The 19,471-nt window shown below is 46.0% G+C and overlaps 1 protein-coding gene across 3 annotated transcripts in view; it reads right to left on the minus strand.

The window, feature by feature from the left end:
- SH3BP5 (SH3 domain binding protein 5) overlaps positions 1-19,471 on the minus strand; it is a 78,248-nt gene that overhangs the window by 29,352 nt on the left and 29,425 nt on the right. The gene's annotated exons all lie outside the window — the stretch shown is intronic.

A 19,471-nucleotide genomic window follows, 5' to 3' on the forward strand; every position in this document is an offset into this window, starting at 1 on the left:
CCTGGATTATTTGTAAAGCTTTCTCACCACCTGCCCACTTGGCTGGAAGCGCCAATGTCAAACTTTCATAAGCTAATCCTGGGTGCTACTAGTCTCTATTTGGAGACTGCTTTCCAACACACTTGAAATAAATGGGTTCAAAGTCATTAACACTCCTCGTGCCTCAGATGAAAATACTCAAAATAAATGATGGAGGGGAGTTATCTGTCAATGGCCCCTTCCCTGCCAGCTGGGATCAACAAAAGGAGCCTCTCAATTGGAGAGCTTCTCCATATTGGCCAGGATTGGTCTTTTGCCAGCCAGTACCTCACATAACAGCTTGGCCTCAGTCCCAGGGGATGCCATTTAACAGAGGCAGAGGACACACCCACTCTAGACAAAGTGACTTCAGTTAACACCAACTCACTCTGCAACTCGGAAGCCCAGAGCTTTCTACTCTTGGCCTATGAGCCTGGGAGAGACCCATAAAAGGTATGTGAAGGGAGAGGAGAGAAGGACAACTCAAACCCAGGGACACCAGCACACACTGGACGACCGAATGCCTGGTGAGTGCCCCAGACCCAGGACCTTTGGAGTTAAGATGCTACAGCAAAAAAGTCTGGCAACCCACAGCCCTCTTCTTTATGCATAGTACATAGGATTTCTAGGATCTCATCACAGCAGTATTGCCCCTTGTGTCCTGGAAAGTCTTATGAGAGCCAAAACTGTGTTACTGAATTTAATTCCCATATTCTAGCATAGTGGCTGGTACACTGCAAATGTTTAAGAAATATTTGTATAATTAAGGTACCTAGCTATGGCAGAAATGATAATCCACAAACAACTCCCTTATGATCAATCGTTATTCATGCATTTGCGATTTTTTTCTCCTGTGACTCCTGCAATTAGATAAATGTCTATCTGGACAGGTTTATCCTTGAAAATGGCCACTTAGGGTGATGTAAAAGCTCACCTGAATAATCAAACTGTATACAGAAAGTCATGTCATATGAACGCCATTCTCTCAAGATCTAACTCATTCCCCCCTCCGCTCAACCTCACCCCTTCCAAGCTGGGCGATACATAACCCAGATCCCAATGGGGCTTCAGGAAATTAAGCCTGGGAAAAGAATTTACCCTCTCTGACTTCATAGGACCAAGTTTCTGTACTTCTTTTGTCAGTTTGCCACGTTATAAAATAGTATATGTGAAAAAATACTTTGAAAACTGCCCAACGCTATGAACATATCAGGAATACATCTCACGAATTATTTCACCATTCACTTGGTCTTCTCAACAAGACTGCAAACTCTTTGAAGGCACCGTGAGTCCTCACCACTAACATGGTAGAGAAGCTGCACTTAGAAACAGGTGCTCCGCCAAGCCCTCCAGTAGCCAGGAACATTGGCTCTTCTCTTCCCACCTCCTCCACGTTTCAGACTTCCCTGGGTCACTCAGCACTGTTTGTTGCCTGGTACACTTAAACACAGCCAAAGGAGCAACTGGTTCACTGAAACGTCAAACCCCTACCTCCAATCTAACTTTGCTTCTGGATCAGCATAACTTGGCTTAATTTTAACTATCACCTGCAAGAAGATCTGCAAAGGAATTCAAGGTCAGAGGGACATAGATGAAAATGAGGGCCTAATATAAACATGAATTAGCAAAACGTACCTTTCTGGTAAGCACAGCATATGAAAAATCTGAGGGATCTATTATCATGTAAGTGGGAAGACGCTCAGCATGGCTGCAGCCGGCGGGCCCTGGCCAGAGCAGGCTATCAGAAACAGCATCAGAGCACAAGGGCATACACAGCTAGGCGCCCCTCTGGCTGCCGGAGGCCATACCACTTCAGGCCACCCGGGGATCTGTGGAAGGATGGGAATGGCCTAGTGACAGGGCCAGGGCAGCAGCTCCGCCCCTGCCTGGGGAGGCAGAATCGGCACAAACTGGTGTGGCAGGGGCTCTCCATGTGAGCCCAGGTTCCTGGCAGATCTCCTTTCCACCTGGTATTGCCAAGCAAAGCAGGTCTGAGGAACTCAGGGGCCTTCTCCCAGCTCTAAATGGCTGGGAACAAACTGCAGCCAATGGAACTGAGAATGAAAAAGGATAAGATATCCACACAGAGAAATCCAAATGTCTCAGGGTTGAAATGACTACACCTTAAGCCTTTGTAATTCTGTCAATTCCAAACACTCCTTTTTTATTTCTTTTGTTTTTGAGACAAGGTCTCACTCTGTCGCCCAGGCTACAGTGCAGTGGCAGTGGCACAATCACGGCTCAGTGCAGCCTCAACCTCCTGGGCTCCAGAGATCCCACCACCTTAGCCTCCTAGGTAGCTGGGACTACAGAAGCACACCAACATGCCCAGTTAATTTTTTGTATAGATGGGGTTTTGCCACGTTGCCCAGGCTGGTCTTGAACTCCTAGGCTCAAGCGATCCACCCGCCTCAGCTTCCCAAAGTGCGGAGATCACAGGCATGAGCCACCATGCCGGGCTGCAAAGCATTCCTCTTTAAAGCAAGTACTCATTTTTCATCTTTACTTTGCACCACGCAACACGAAGATGCGGAAAGGATAAGATGCAATTTCTGCTCTCAAGGAGCTCACGGTTCCAGGGCAGGCTTCTTAACCCATGGTTTAGAGGTTAGGAACACAGATCAAGACTCAGGCTTCTAGACTCATTAGCTGTGTGACCCTGAGTACTTTCTTACTTCTCTGTGCCTCAGTTACCTCCCCTGCAAAACACAGATAATAACAGAACGTAGCTCACAGAGTTGCTGCAAGGAATAAGTGAGTTAATACATATAAAGTGCTGAGAAAAGGCACGCAGTAAGCAGTACAGAGTGTCAGCTGTCATATAAGCAAGCATTATGTAGCATTAGCTTGTGGGTATTAACCCACATGACATGCATGATATTTAAAGGGACGCAACATATACCATGAAGTTATAATTTATGCACCCATGCACATGTCTGTTTTCAGAGGATGACAACCATAACGCTCAAGTTCTCAAAGAAGCAGAGCTGACAAAAAGCTGAGGGAGCGGGGCTACAGGAAGGGTTCATAAAAGTTATAGTGACTTGTGCCTTCATTTTAATCCAGCAAAGGGTAAAAGCTAAGCAGTGCTGTCCAACAGAATGGAAATAATGCAATAATGGAAATGTTCTCTATGTGCACCGTCCCAAAATAGTAGCCAGCCTCCACGTGTGGCTATTGAGCACTTGAAATATGGCCAGCCAGGGTGAATCAATGAATTTTTGGTTTAATTTTAATTAATTTACACTTAAGCAGCTATGTGTGGCTAATGGCTACTATTTTGAACATCACAGAGCTAGTCAGTCTGGGAAGAAAGAAGTCACAGGCAAAGACTAGATTATGCAATGATGCAAAACATTCCCTGATGTAATCAGAAATCATGAGTAGAACACCACGACGTACCCTGCAATTGTGAGTAGTGACGTGCGTGTACACTGAACCACAGCACAGAGAAGTCCAGATGCCGAAAGACAAGAGGGGCCAGGCCAGGCCGTGAAAAGCTTTGTGCGCTGTGGTCAGATTTGGGCTTGACACTGGAGACAGAAGAAATGTTCTGTACTAGCCAGGGTTCTCCAAAGAAACAGAACTGATAGGATGTTTATATAAACATTTATTATAAGGAACTGGCTCGTGCAATTATGGAGGCTGGCAAGTTCAAAATCTGCAGAGCTCAAAATCTCCAAGTAGGCTGGAGACCCGGGAAAGAACTTATATTGCAGTTCAAGACCAAAGGCCGTCTGCTGCAGAATTCCCTCTTGCTCATGGGAGGTCCCTCTTTTGCTCTATTCAGACCTTTAACTGATTGGATGAGGACCACCCACATTGGGGAGGGCAATCGGCTTTACTCTAAGTCCACTGATTTAAATGTTAATGTCATCCAAAAACACCCTCGCAGTAACAACCAGAATTATATTTGACCACATATCTGGACACTGCAGCCCAGTCAAGCTGACACATAAAATTAACCATCACATGTACTAAAGTTTTTCAGCAAGACTATCAGTAGAACTCACTTTGGTAAGATAATTCAGCTGGGAGGCAGTAGGGAGGAATGGAGGTTTCAGGAGGCAGGAAGACAGGTTGAAAGGCTATTTCAGGCCGGGGGCGGTGGCTAACGCCTGTAATCCCAACACTTTGGGAGGCTGAAGTGAGTGGATTGCTTCAGCTCAGGAGTTCAAGACCAGCCTGTGGAACATGGTGAAAACCCATCTCTACTAAAAATACAAAATTAGCCAGACATGGTGGTATGCACCTGTAAGGTGAGGTGGGAGGACTGTTTGAGTCTGGGAGGCAGAGGTTGCAGTGAGCCGGGATTGCACCACTGCACTCCAGCCTGGGTGACAGAATGAGAGACCCTGTCTCAAAAAAACAAACAAACAAACAAACAAAGGCTATTTCAATGCTCTGGGTAAGACATGAGGGATTGCACCAAAAAAGTGACACTGAGAAATGACTCATTTAGTATTTGTTAAAGCATGAATGAATGGATTCTGTGACTTTACAAAACACTCACTTTATGAGAAGCTAGCATTTCCTCACAAATCTCCAACACAATGTAGAATGGGAAAGGAGGTTTTCCATACAACATAAAGGGAGGGAAGTGATGTAGCAAAGAGATACAGGTAGTTACCATAGATACGGAGATACAGGTAGATACAGAGATACAGGCAGTTACTATATTTCCATGCTCAAAAGAGTCTTATGCCTGCTCTGTGGGTAACATATGCCCACCTTTAACTCCTTCTAACTCACAGCCTTTCTAGAAGATAAACTATAGTACCAACGTGGCAGTCTGTTAGCTGCTCCCAATATCCATTCCCCCCTTCATCCTTAAAACAACCTTGCCTGGCTAGCTAAAAGACTCCAAGTCAAGCCTCCCTTGCAGCTACCTGTGACTACCTGACCAAGTTCTAGCAATGAATGGAAAATGTGTTGTCTGGGACTCCCAAGTAGACTCTTTAAAATAGAAGGGACATATATCCCTTCCTCATTTCCTCCTTCTGTCCTGAAATGCAGATGTGATGGCTGGAGTTCCTGGAGCCATCTTCAACCACAAGGTGACGTGGAAGATTGGACTCAAATACTAGGATGTGAGCAGCAAACAGAACACTCGGTTTCAGATGACCATGAAATCACAGCACTAATTCCGGACTGCCTAATTTAGGTCCTCTGTTGGTTGAGAGACGGAATCCTTGTGTGTTTAGGCCATATTTTTGAGTTCTGTTGCTTACGATCAAACATAATTCCTAACTGATAGATGATACAGCTATTATTTTGTGCACAAACAATGTAGATTTCAAAATTTCAGGCCACATACCTTCGCCCATATATTTTCCTATGGCCTTGGGTGTTGATATGGGGCTAGGCAGAAGAGGAGCCTACATAAACTAATACGGCATCTTACACCTCATGATTTCCTTCCAACAGCTGCTCTCAATAAAGGGCCCACTGTAGATACCTTCTACCACCTTGGATGAGTGCCCAGGTCAGTGTGAAAACAGACACCCCCCCTTCTCTACATAAGGAGAACCTTCACTAAGCTGGCCTTACCCTGAGATCAAGAGACTTAAACTCAAAGAATGCAAAAACCTCAGAAGATTTTGATATGCCACTGCTTTTAGAAATAAACACCAAGCACTTTCTCTGGGGTGTGGTGCTTTGACAAAGGGCTGGGGCATACACTTGGGGCTGACAGTGAATTGATGAGCACAGGGCATCTTTTTTTACTTCCATTTAAACCACTTCCTCAGGCCGGGCACGGTGGCTCACACCTGTAATCCCAGCATTTTGGGAGGCCAAGGCAGTTGAGGTCAGGAGTTTGAGACCAGCCTGGCCAACATGACAAAACCCCGTCTCTTCTAAAAATACAAAAATTAGGCTGGGCGCGGTGGCTCACGTCTGTAATCCCAGCACTTTGAGAGGCCAAGGCGGGCAGATCATGAGGTCAGGAGATGGAGACCACCCTGGCTAACACAGTGAAATCCCATCTGTACTAAAAATACAAAAAATTAGCTGGGCATGGTGGCTCACGTCTGTAATCCCAGCTACTTGGGAGGCTGAGGCAGGAGAATTGCTTAAACCTGGGAGGTGGAAGTTGCAGTGAGCCGAGATTGCGCCACTGCACTCCAGCCTGGGCAACAGAGTGAGACTCCATCCCAAAAAAAAAAAAAAAAAAATTAGCCAGGTATGGTGGCACACACTCATAATCCCAGCTACTTGGGAGGCTGAGGCAGGAGAATCACTTGAACCTAGGAGGTGGAGCTTGCAGTGAACTGAGATCGTGCCACTGCGCTCCAGCCTGGGTGACACAGCAAGACTCCGTCTCAAAAATAAAAATAAACCACTTACCCAAAATGAAACCTACAAAGTGAGGCTTCCTAACCAGAGCCCATCATTGCCTTAACTGAAGCAAACAGGTGCTCCACCCTCTATGAGAAGGTAAACTCCCCCCATGCCCATGAAAGTTTTAAATGGAAGAAACTAATAAATATCAAATTAATAAAGGCCATTGAGAATGGAGAAGGGGAAAGAGCTGGTGGGAGGCAGAAACAGGAAGTGGCTGGAGAAGACAGGGGAAGACACAGCTGAGGAACCCACATTCCAGAAGATTCTTCAGAAAAGACCCAGTTGATGTGGCCTCCCATGAAGCCCTTCGGAATTCTACCGGGAGCTGACCAGCTCTCAGCAAAACCAAGCTAGTGAGGGTTGGGGCGGACAGAAAAAAATACTAGACCCAGCTCCTTATCTTAGAAACTCAATTTCGTCCCAGAAACACCAGGCTTGGGAGTAGCTAGAACAGCAGCATGAGCATTCGCATGCTTTTTAGTATCACTCAACTCTCCTGTCTGTGTTCACTTGTGCCCACTCAAGGCTACAGGCTAAGGAATGACAAAGTGGGAGCCAGGGTTCCTCCACAGCTCCACATGCTGTGGATTCAGGAACCCCAAGACAGGGCAGCTAACTCCAAAACTACTTTCTCCCTCTGGCTGATCAACATTACAAATTCCCTTTTGGTAGGGCTGCCAGATTTAGCAAATAAAAATATAGGCCTTCCAGTTAAATCTGAATTTCAGGTAAACAATTTTTTTAGCTTATGTACCAAATATGGCATAGAACAAATTTATACCTAAAAAAAAAATCTGCAATTTAACTGGGTGTTCTGTATTCCCATGTTCTATCTGCCAATCTTACTTCTGGCTTAACCTCCACAAGGACATCCCACTGTGTAGAAATGAAAACTCTACCTACAGCCTGCACTTCTAAGCATTTCCCACTTAGTGTAAAGGGTGTAGTTCTGTCTCTCACATGTGCAGAGGTTCCTGCAGCATGATGAACCCTGAGTTGGGAATATGCAGTCCCACCAGGTTGGAAGCAGGGTATTCCAAGCTATGGGAATGTTTATAAGTCAGAACCACTTGAAGCCCCAGAGACCGTAAGTCTTATTAGTCATTTACTTCTCAGCATGAATAATTTCATCAGATTCTTCAGGGTAGATTTTCATAGAAGTCACAACTGGAAGGGCTGGGGAAGAAGTAGAAAAGAAAGGAAGGAAAGCAGGGGTATCCTCTGAGTCAGGAAAGGAACAGAAGGTGCACCAAGAGTGCACAGCCGGGGCCCAAACCTCGTCATCAGGCAACATAAAAAGGCCAGCCTGTGTCGACGAAACTTGTAGCAGAAACACAACCTATGCTCTGATTTCCTTTCACTAAAAAATTAATCACTCTGCCACTCTTGCCAGGGAATGCCTGTGGTTTACAGAGGGGAAGGGGCTATCCATGTCCATGCAATCACTTTACCGAAAGCAGAGTACAGTTGAGAAGAAGGAAGGAAACATCTGAAGAGCATCATGGTTTCAGGGAACCAAACTCCACACCCTGTTTCCCCTCTAACCACTATGCTGCGGTGACAAACCTCACCTGCTAGCTTCACAGAGAACACTGCCTGCCCAACAGCACCAAGGGGGGCTCAGCCATGCCTCTGTGAATAGCAAAGGAGACAAGAAAAAGGGAGTTGCCCATGACAAACCTCCCAACTAACAAGGTGATGGAGGGCAGCTCCTCCAGCCCAGTGCTTCCTGGCTAAGACCTGCCTGCAACCAGTCCCCCATGCGGACTTCCTGCCACCTGCCAGACAGAATGGGGTTGAATGCAAATGGTTCATGGCATCACCAGAAAAGAAAACCTAAGCCAGGCACGGTGGCTCAAGCCTGTAATCCCAGCACTTTGGGAGGCCGAGGTGGGTGGATCACCTGAGGTCAAGAGTTTGAGACCAGCCTGACCAACATGGAGAAACCCCATCTCTACTAAAAATACAAAATTAGCTGGGCGTGGTGGCACATGCCTGTAATCCCAGCTACTCGGGAGGCTGAAGCAGGAGAATTGCTTGAATCCGGGAGGCGGAGGTTGTGGTGAGCCGAGATCACACCATTGCACCCCAGCCTGGGCAACAAAAGCGAAATTCCGTCTAAAAAGAAAAAAGAAAAGAAAACCTCAAGATCAGCAACACTCTCCCTGCTCCAGCCCCAGACGCCCGAGGCAGAGCCAGCCAAGCAGGAGGTGCAAGCCTTCTGGCAGAAGCCCAAAAATCTACTTCTGTGTGTCAGGAGCCTTTGACCTGGGTCAAAAGCTGCCACACACCTCCTTCCTGACCCCATCCTAATTCAAGATTCCAAGTTTCCAACGTGCAGCTGCTTCTTTCCCAGAATCTTCAGCCAAGACTGTCAGGCAGGATGTGATCTTTCAGGCGAAGGAGAGTTAAGAGTCCATGCTCAGTTCTTGCCATAAATCTCCAGGAACTCTGCTTTGAGACAGATGCCCTGTCATTCCACTACGTGCCCTTACTTTGGGCAGCAGGAATGACGCAGTTCCCAGGAACTGGCCTGTGGCCACCCAGGGGGAATGTGACCAGGGCCACAGGGAAGAACGTCACTGAGCCAGACCTCCTCACCCAAAGTCCCGTGGCAAGAACTGCCCCCAGGCAGGCAAGTGGCTCTGCAGAGATAAAGTGATGGGGAAGAAGGAAGGCATGACAAAGCCACACTGAAGTCCTAGCAGGAACAGGGCACCATGAGGGGAAAGTTCCCAAAGACTCCAGATTCTTGGAACAAGAGCTTCTCAGTTACCCTAGCCAAGAAGAGGCAGGGGCGTGCAGGGAAATAACTGCACCAATGAGCTCAAAAACTGCCTTTAGTCCTAAAAGCCCATTCTCCTCAGATGTGCCAGAGTGTCTTTCAGATTTGCAAATAGTCATAAATGCCTCCTATGTGCCAGGCACCAGCCAGAACCAGGTAGACTTGGTTTAAACCTTCACTCCTGTCCTCGCAAGGTCTGTGATGTTAAAGTCCCCAAGCCTCAGTGATTACTCCCCCTCAGTATGATGAAAATAATATCGTCTTGCAGGCCGGACGCAGTGGCTCACACCTGTAATCCCAGCACTTTGGGAGGCTGAGGCAGGCGGATCATCTGAGGTCAGGAGTTAGAGACCAGCCTGGCCAACATGACGAAATCCTGTCTCTACTAAAAATACAAAAATTAGCCTGGTGTGGTGGTGTGCACCTGTAGTCTCAGCTACTCGGGAGGCTGAGACAGAAGAATCGCTTCAACCTGGGACGCAGAGGTTGCAGTGAGCCGAGATTACGCCACTGCACTCCAGCCTGGGCGATAGAGCAAGTCTCCATCTCAAAAAAAAAAAAAGAAAAGAAAAGAAAAGAAACAAGAAAAAGAAAAGAGTACCACTTTGCAAAAAGTACTTGCTGTAAGGATTAATGAGATAATGTACATAAAAGACCTATGACCACAAACCCAGGCCCCTAGCAGAGCCTCAACAAATCAGGGCTGTAGATAGCCCCTTAAAAGAACACAGACTCTAAGCCCCAGTTTCTTCTTCTGCAAAAGTGTGTGTGTGTGTGTGTGTGTGTGTGTGTGAGTGCGCACGTGTGCATGTTTACGTAACTCCCCCTCATGCATGTAAAACACTTAGAAAGTGCCTGGTATACAAAGAGTGTTGAAATTACTCTTCTTCCTCCTCCCTTCCATCCTCCTTTCTTCCTCCCTTCCATCCAGTAAATGGTCACCGCCATACCACCGACTCCCATTTTCCCTGCATTCTGGATAGATAATTAACCAAGTCTGTTACAGTCTCCCTTCATATTCTCTTAGATTAGGCCACAACACCAGAAAGGTTTATGTAAAGGCCCAGTCTTTGGGCTCCAAGACTAGTTTCCTCATTCGTGCTATAAGGCCAAAAGGGAAACAATGACAGCCCCCGCACAGAGCAGTGTGTGTGGCACCTAACATATCATTAGCGCTCAAAAAATGGCAAAAAATGGAGCTGCTATTAATGTAAGGACATCAATTTCTCAAACACAACCCAAGCCCCCTAACTCAAGAGCCTACCATGGCTACTTTGCAGCTTCTCAACCAAGTCTGAAGGGTAGGCTGAGGCGTAAGGCACCCTCAGCTGTCCATGCTGTTCCTTTCCTGACTGGTCCTTTAGCTCCCCTAAGCCTCTCTTTCCAAGGCTCTGGCTTCCTTACCCAAGTTCATATCTGCACTGACCCCTCCCCTCAGATCTCTGCTCTTCTGTCTTTACTAGCCAGCCTCCCTCTTGTGCTTCGGAGTGTGCACAGTGTGTCTTTCCCCTGAAGCCTTCCTGATGGGCAGCATCTCCCGCCAACACACACACACAGTGACACACTCCCTAGCTTCTTCCCTTTGCCATCGACATCAGAGCCACATGGTTCAGCGCACTAACAAATAAGCCTCTCCATGTGGCTCTTGGCAAATACAGTCAGTCCTCATTATTCACAGCTTCCATATTTGTGAATTTGCCTACTTACTAAGCTTTATTTGTAACCCCAAAATCAACACTTGCAGTGTTCTTGGGGCCATCCATCAACATGCACAGAGTGGTGAAAAAATGAGCTACCTGATACATACGTTTCTAGCTGATGTCCAACAAGAAGCCACCCTGCCTTCTTGTTTTGGCTCTCATACTGTACACAAGTGTCCTTTCCTCGGTCCTTTTAGTGCTGCGTTTTTGACATTTTTGTGCTTTTTGTTGATGATTTTTCTCTATAAATTGGTCTCCAAGTATAGCAATTAAGTGCTTTCTAGTGCTCCTAAGTACAAGAAGGCTGTGATGTGCCTTATGGAGAAAATACTTGCGTTAGATGAGCTTCATTCAGGCAGAAGTTATACCACTGTTGGCTTTGAGTTCAGTGTTAATGAGTCAACAAAACGACACATGCAGAAAAAGGAAGAGGAAATTTGCCAATCTGAACATGAGTTCACTCAAGTAAGTGCTAAAGTAACATCCGCTGTGCATGACGAAGCTATGGAAAAGATGAAAACACGGCTGGATTTGTGGATTCCATCTGGCACTAAGCCTGAGAGGTCATGACAGATTAAAAAAGCAGAGTGGACAGCATCATCATGAGGCTAAGAGCCAAAGAAGTTTACAGTCACATCACCCAGAGTCAGGAGAACATTCAACCCTTTGCAGCTAGTGTTTTATTATCAAGAAATATTGCATATAATTGATTGTAAGAAACATACTAAATAAGGGGTCTTTAAACAGAAACACACATATAACAAGGTTATGTATTGATCAGCTGACAATACATAGGCTCTGTTCCAGAGGCTCTCAGGAACCTAACCTCTATTTCCCCTAGGAGCAAAGCCTTGGTACTTGCTAATTCAGTGTCTGTGGCAACTTTATAGAATATGACTACCACAGATAATGAGAACTGATTGTATTTACCTCTGCCATAGCACCACCTTCATGAAGATGGGGCTCCTGGAGGATACAGACCAACTGTATACTCCACAGTGGCCACTGCAGACAAAGGGGAGATGCTTTTCTTTGCCAAGCCCCTGACCTGCTATAATCCTCCCACAGTCTCACTCCATACCTCAAATGGGGAAATCATATATATATACACACACACACACACACACACACACACACACACACACACACACCCCTATCCAGGTCAGTAACAAAGATTCTACTTTTGCTCAAAACAGCCCATCCCACACCCTTTTATAAGACTGCCATGAGGGGAATGTCAGCTCCACAAGGACAGGATCTCTGTTCTATGTTTGATAGGTCAACAAGTGGCTAGAACAATACCTGGCATATAGTAGGTGCTCAGTCAATAGCTACCGAAGAAAAGAAAATAATAAATTTTTTTAAATCCCCACACAGACACGTAAAGTAATAACCTACATTTGACATATCCTTGAGTTTATATCCTACCTTTGCAGAACATCAGCCTCTCATCCTCTCATTCTCCACTTATGAAGTGTTTTTCCTTTTTTTTTTTTTTTTTTTTTTGAGACAGGGTCTCACTCTTTCACCCAGACTAGAGCGCAGTGGTGCGATCACAGCTCCACGCAGCCTTGACTTCTCAGGCTCACGCAATCCTTCTACCTCAGCCTCCTAAGTAGCTAGGACCATAAGCAAGCACCACCATGTCTGGCTTTTTAAAAAAAAAAAAAAAAGAAAAGAAATGGTGTCTCACCATGTTGCCCAGGGTGGTATTGAACTCCTGGGCTCAAGCAATCCTCCCACCTCAATCTCCCAAAATGCCAGGATTACAGGCATGAGCCACCACTCCTGGCCATGGCAGGCTTTCTACAAACAAAATCAATGCCTAGAATTTCCCAACAAAGGATCACTATAATACTCTGTTCCTCTAGGATTAACATAATAGTTCAGGAGATTAATTGATATGCTCGACCCATTTCATTTCATTCAAAACACGATTCTCCATCCATTCAAGGCCCATGCCACACTATCCCTTTGGGCACAGAGTGCTTTTGATCAGTCAAAAGGTAAGTCAGCTACTCCCTCCCTCATCATTTTCAATCCTCCAGCACATTCTGCCCTCACAAATAACTCACTATGTACTCAGCCTACCTGGGCTCACTCTTCCACCTGGCACAATCTATCTTCCATAGCCCCCTCCCAGCCTGGAGGGGCCTGTTTCCTCTTCTACCCACAGGTTCTTTGTGGTGGTGATCTTTTTTTTATTACAAGGCAGCAGATTCACCAGATACTCAACATTTGATAGAAAAATACATCTAGGATAATCTTACATTTATTGGATCCAAATGCTTTACATGTACTAATTCAATCGCTGTAGTAAATTGCAAAAGTAGCTAGAATAATTTGCAGATAGACTTTATCGTTCCCAATTCTTGAATTTGGACTGGCCCCATGACTGACTTTAGCCCATAAGATGTTAATAAACATGAAACAAGCAGAGGCTTGAAAAGGGCTCACCCTTTTTGTTGCTGGAATCTCAACACTGTATGAAAATGACCAGGCTAGCCTGGTGAATGAAAGATACTTGTGGCCTAGTCACCCCTGCTACCCTAGCTGACCACCAACCAACTGCTTGACAGATAAGGCCAAGGTCAGCCAGCCCCCAGCTAATCCATCAACTGATTGTATATGTGAGAGATCAGCTCTAAGCCTGAGATCAGAAAAACTGGCCAACAAAACCATGAGCTAAACAAATGTTTTAAGCCATTAAGTTTTAGGGTGGTTTGCTTCATAGCAAAAGCTAACTGATATACAACTTTTCTTTTTTTTTTTTTTTTTTTTTTTTTAAAGAGCCAAGGTCTCACCCTGTCCTCCAGGATGGAATGCAGTAGCACAATCATAACTCACTGCACTCTGCAACTCCTGGGCTCAAGCAATCCTCCTGCCTCTGCCTCCTGAGTAGCTGGGACCACAGGCATGCACCACCATGCCTGGCTACTTTTTGTAGAGACTGGGTCTCACTACATTGCCTAGGCTGGCCTCGAACTCTGGCTTCAAGCAGTCCTCCCACCTTGGCCTCCCAAAGTGCTGGGATTACAGGCCTGAGATCCCTCAATTAGCCAACTCCATTTTATGGATGAAAAAAAAATGAGGCACAGAGATTAGGTAACCTGCCAAAGGTCCCACAGCTTTTAAGAGGTGAGCCTACAAGTCACTCTACAAGTTTCAAATGTTTTCCCACTCATCTCCTTTCCTAAAGGAGGTTATATGTAAGACATGGCCTTATATAGCCCCACAGACACAAAACAGGCAACTTTCAGCACTAAATAATCCGCACTATTTTGCATTTGTGCTGCCCATCAAGTCTGCAAAGTGCTCTGCTCTCTTCTGACGCATTCCAACCATTCAAAAATAACAAGGGTTGCCCAATGTCCATGGATGAATGGATAAATAAAACGTGGTATATACATTCAGTGAAAGGAAATTCTGACACATGCTATAACATGGATGAATGTTGAGGACATTATGCTAAGTGAAATAAGCCAGAAACAAAATGACAAATATTGTATGATTCCTCAATACTTATATGAGGTACCTAGGGTAGTCAAATTCATAGAAATAGAAAACAGAAGTGATGGTTGCCTGAGCTTGGGAGAGGGGAGGAATGGGGAGTTAGTGTTGAATGGGTACAGTTTCAGTCTGGGAAGATGCAAGGGCTCTAGAGGTGGATGGTGGTAAGAGTTGCACAGCAAGTGAATGTGCATTCACAATGTGAATGCCTTAATGCCATCCTTAAAGAATGGTTAAAATGGGGGAGAGGCAAAAAAGAAAAAAAAGAATGGTAAAAACGGTACGTTGTGTGTTGTATGTACCTTACCACAATCTTCTTAAAGAGGAGAAAAATAAGGGTTGGGACTAATAGTGATAAAATCACAGGTCCAAAGCCACTGTTAGACCAGTCAGCACCCAGGGAGCCAGGTAAGCAAGATACACCCTGCTTTTCAGCGTCACTGATTCACATGGGCTCCGCCCTCATCAGACTGCTCCCCCACCATATGCTGAAGGCCAGATGGACTGGCAGATATGTCAAAGCAGCCTTAAAAACAAGCTTGGGCTCAAGGACAAAAACTCTCAAATCAAAGCCAGTGCCCTGCCCCCAACCTGGCACAGAAAACACACATCATGTTCTACCTCTGCTTGGCAGAATTTGGACTTGGTTTTCAAGATCACAGAACTGGATCTGACTCATTGGCTGAAAAATGAGCTCATATCAGGAAAAATAAAATCGATGCAAATTTTTAATGAACCAATACAATTTCCACCAGCTCAACAATTAGATTTTTTTTTTTTTTTGAGTCAGGGTCTTGCTCTGTCACCCAGGCTGGAGTACAAGAGAGACATCATGGCTCACTGCAGCCTTGAACTTCTGTGCTCAAGCAATCCTCCTGCTTCAGCCTCCTGAGGGCTAGGACCACAGGCACATATCACTACATCCAGCTAATTTTAAATTTTTTTTATTTCATATAGAGACAAGATCTCACCATGTTGCCCAGGCTGAAATTACAAATCTTTGTAAACTCTTCACAGAAAATCAAATGTGGGAGGTTTTTCCCTTTTAAGTACCCTCAACTGAGACACTGGATATTCCAGTGGATAGATAGACATGGATATTCCAGACACTGGAATAGATAGACATGGATATTCCAGACATATAAAACCACCACTATGCTATCTTCTTTTTCTCCAAATGGCATACGTACTTTTATTTCAAAATATTCACAAAGTTAAGAAAAAGTACAGTACAAATAACTTTTTGCTCTCAACCATTTGAGTGAGTACCTGATGCTCCATCACCCCCCCAAATCCTTTTTGTAGTTGTTATTTCCTACAAATAAGGACCTTCTCTCACATAATAATAATGTAACCATCAAAAGTAGAAAATGCATTGATACATGACTATCATGTAATTATCATGATTTCTTTTTTTGAAAAAATATGGGATATACATCAAATAGTAAGAGAAGGTACTAGGACTTATTTTCTTCTTTTTGTCTATTTTCTAAATTTTCTACAATAAATTCTAATTTTTTAATGAAGCCGAAACCCAAGCTCATGCTGGGATTCCATTGTCAAACACATTATCTCACTTAAATCTTAAGGCCAACCTCATGAGATAGCCAGGGCTGTTCCCTTGACTGCCAGCATTTCATGAATGAGGATGCAGGGACTCTGAGGACGCAGTGCCTCCTGACTCAAACTAGAAGGAACTGCTATCTGAAGGAGTCTCTCAGGCACCATTTCCCTGCTGTACATAACCAGAGAGGTTTGTAAATATAAAAAGGAAGTGGGGGGGGGGGACAAGAGGAAGAAAACAGGAAGTCCTACTTGGCAGCATCTGGAAGTGGACATCGCCCCCCTCACCATCAGGAAGGTGAGAGGAACATTCACACACAAACAAGCTCATCCATCTGGCCTGAGCAGCCCGCCCTCCACAGAGATGAAATGTGACATCTGTGCCCTGCCTCAGCCTTTGAACATCCTTCCAGTTCCTTCGCTATTGACCAACAAGGTCCCTTGGGGTTGAGGGGTAGGAGTTAGATTAGGAATCTAACCTTTTCTACCCTGCTTCTTCCTGCCCACCTGCAAGAAGGAAGGAGATTATGGGGAGGGCTTGCAGGCATAAAGCCAGGCAGGATGCTCTCAACATTCATCTTGGGATCTGCCCATTAAGAGTGACTCACTCATCCCCAGGACCTGGGCATCATCTGATTCGACCGATGACTCAGTGCCTTGCCCACGGGACTCAGTAATTGCCCTATTGTCCTCACTGGCCAAGAGAAGGGATGAAGAGATGGAGAGGAGCCACCATCCACTGCTTCCCAACAGACTAGGAGCCTCCCAGCCAGCTACCTCCTACCTCTTTTCCCAACAAAGAAGATTTGGGGTGCAGAAGAGCAGGGAGTGGTGTGAAATCTGCTCCAGGATGTGTCACAGCCAGCTGGGGACCCACCTGCTAAATGGGATTTGAATGAACTCAACCCAGACGAGGCTGGATTTGCCAGTCATGCCACTCTCCATCTGCTTACCTAGCTACCAGGTGGGAAAGAGGCTGTGAGTAAAGGAGCAACGGAGAGGAAATGCTCATGACTTCAAGGGAGGGCAGGGGAGGAACCTCTGGTCTGTTGGCGGCTCCCCAACATCAATCGCTAGTTTGTTCATTTATTGATTTATACAATATTTGAGCACCTTCTGTATGCTGGCATTGCAGACCCAGCAAGGAGCCAAACGAATGAAACTCTCTGCCCTTGCGGAGCTTCACTTACTGTAAACAAGTAAATTATAACAGGTCATATGGGGAGAAGTCCCACAGGGAAAAAGGAAAGCAAGGCATGGGGGCTGGGGCTGGCAGGGATGGTGGGCTGGGAGTTAACCATTTTAAATGTTAGCCTGAGAAGGCCTCATGGATAAAGGGACAGACATTTGAGCAGAAACCTGAAGATGAGGAAATCGGGCTATGAAAATACCAGGGTTAGGACACCACCAAACAGAGGGAAAGGCAAGTCCAAAGACCTGAGGCAGGAGCATGTTTCACATCAGCACAGCCAAGGGAGTGACCTGAATCAGAGGACCAGCCTTGAGAAACCCCAACACAAAGCCCCCTAGAGCCATCTCTGCCCCCAAACCTGAGCTCAGGGACCAGACAAGGAAAACTTCAGGTAGAGAAGCCACCGCCGCGACTCCAGTGGGATGCTTCAACAGACCATCCTTCAATCACTCTGCAGCATGGGCACATGGGCTGCTTTTAATAGATACGCGTGGGCTAAATGGCATCACAGAACCATAAATCCCAGTGTTAAAGACTTTCAGGAAAGGAGGTTTTCTGAATTCCTCGATATTTATCCAATGTTTAAATTAAATCCTCAGAAGCTTCTCCTCAAACCTAACCTGAACCCTCCATACTTCCGTTTCAGGTCAAGAATGATACAACCTTGGCCTACAGTGGGTGTCCTACCCACATCCTCAACTTGGGGGGCATCTCAAAGATTAATGCAACGTGGACACTTTGGAGGGGGAATGCCTCAGGGTGCTGGAATCTGTGGGAATTGGAAAGTGCTTTTTGGAGAAGGGTTTCTTCTCCCGGGAATTCTAGAGGCCTGGGCAGGGCCCAGCTGGAGGTGGAGAAAGGGAGTGGCTGCTGCTCAGGGCTTGTGCAGACCAACGAGCAATCAGAACTTTGAAGTATACAGCCCAATGCACCAGGCCAGGGAAGAAAGAAGGGTTTCAGGCAGCCACTCCGTCTAGGAATAAAGGCAACATATCTGGCAAGGTCCAACCAGGAACTTCAGCTCAGGGTTCAGAGCATAAAACCCAAACACACAGGTAGGATCTTGGTAGAACTCCCAAAGCAGCAAGGGGCTCCCTTGAAGAGAAATGAGAGGTGCATGGAAATAGGAAAAAGAAGAGGAATGGTTAAGTCCTGGCCCTCATTCTCTATGGGTCTGTCTTAATATATTCCTAGATTTCTGGGACTTAATTTCCAAAGGGTCCATCCCACTGATATCTCCCCCACAGTACACAACACGCTGTGCACATACACAGTAGGTGCTCAGAAACTTTGCATTGTTGTTGCTCACTCATTTTTTCTTTTTTTTTTTCTGAGACACAGTTGTGCTCTGTCGCCCAGGCTGGAGTGCAGTGGCACGATCTCGGCTCACTGCAACCTCCACCTCCCAGGTTCAAGCGATTCTCATGCCTCTGCCTCCCTAGTGACTGGGATTACAGGCGCCCACCACCATACCCGGCTAATTTTTGTATGTTTAGAAGAGACGGGCTTCAACATGTTGGCCAGGCTGGTCTCGAACTCCTGACCTCAAGTGATCTGCCCACCAAGTGATCGGCCTCCCAGAGTGCTGGGATCACAGGTGTGAGCCACCATGCCCAGCCTCACTAAACATCTTCTTACAAGTGGACACTTTTGAAGGCAGCATCTTCCATCATGTCATAAACACACCACAGGGACAGCACTGGGTCATTTGCTAGTGAACTACAATTTGGACCAACTGCTTAGATCTTCTTGGGAAATCTGAACTCTCATCTCAAGAGGCATCACAGGGTTGGTGATTCACATTAGCTCTCTAATCGGGAAGCCGAAGCAGGCTGACGAAGGTGAATAAAGCCCCCAGCCCAGAGCCTGCCACACAGCAGGTACTAGTAACTGCTGGGGGCTCTTTACCTTCCCCATTCACAGGGCCTGGCTATCAGAGGCTACAGGTGACACAAGTGACACATCGCATCACACAGCAGCCAAAGGAAGACCAACTCCTAAACCAGAACCCATTTCCACGCAGCCCCCAGCAATCGCCTGATCACAGTCCCCTCCGCCACTCCCCTTCTGGTCTCCGTTTCACTGCTTCTTATTTGGGCTCTCAGGACAAAGAACCAAAGTTTCAGCAGGACGATGGCCACGGAAGTCAGAATCCGCTAAGGAGTGTATAACAACTCACCTGCCAAATCTTAAAAAGGAAAAAAAAAAAAGAGAGAGAAAAAGAAGAAGAACCGATGTTTCAAGAGAAGCAGAAGGCTAAACACTCCCAAGAGTGAGGCGAATGCGAGGGAGTAAGCGAATCTTCCTACTGCTGTCTGACAGGTTGTCATTAGGAGCGGAGGAGGAACACACTCTGGA

This window comes from Gorilla gorilla, chromosome 2, assembly GCF_029281585.2.
Source record: "Gorilla gorilla gorilla isolate KB3781 chromosome 2, NHGRI_mGorGor1-v2.1_pri, whole genome shotgun sequence".
Lineage (NCBI taxonomy): Eukaryota > Metazoa > Chordata > Mammalia > Primates > Hominidae > Gorilla > Gorilla gorilla.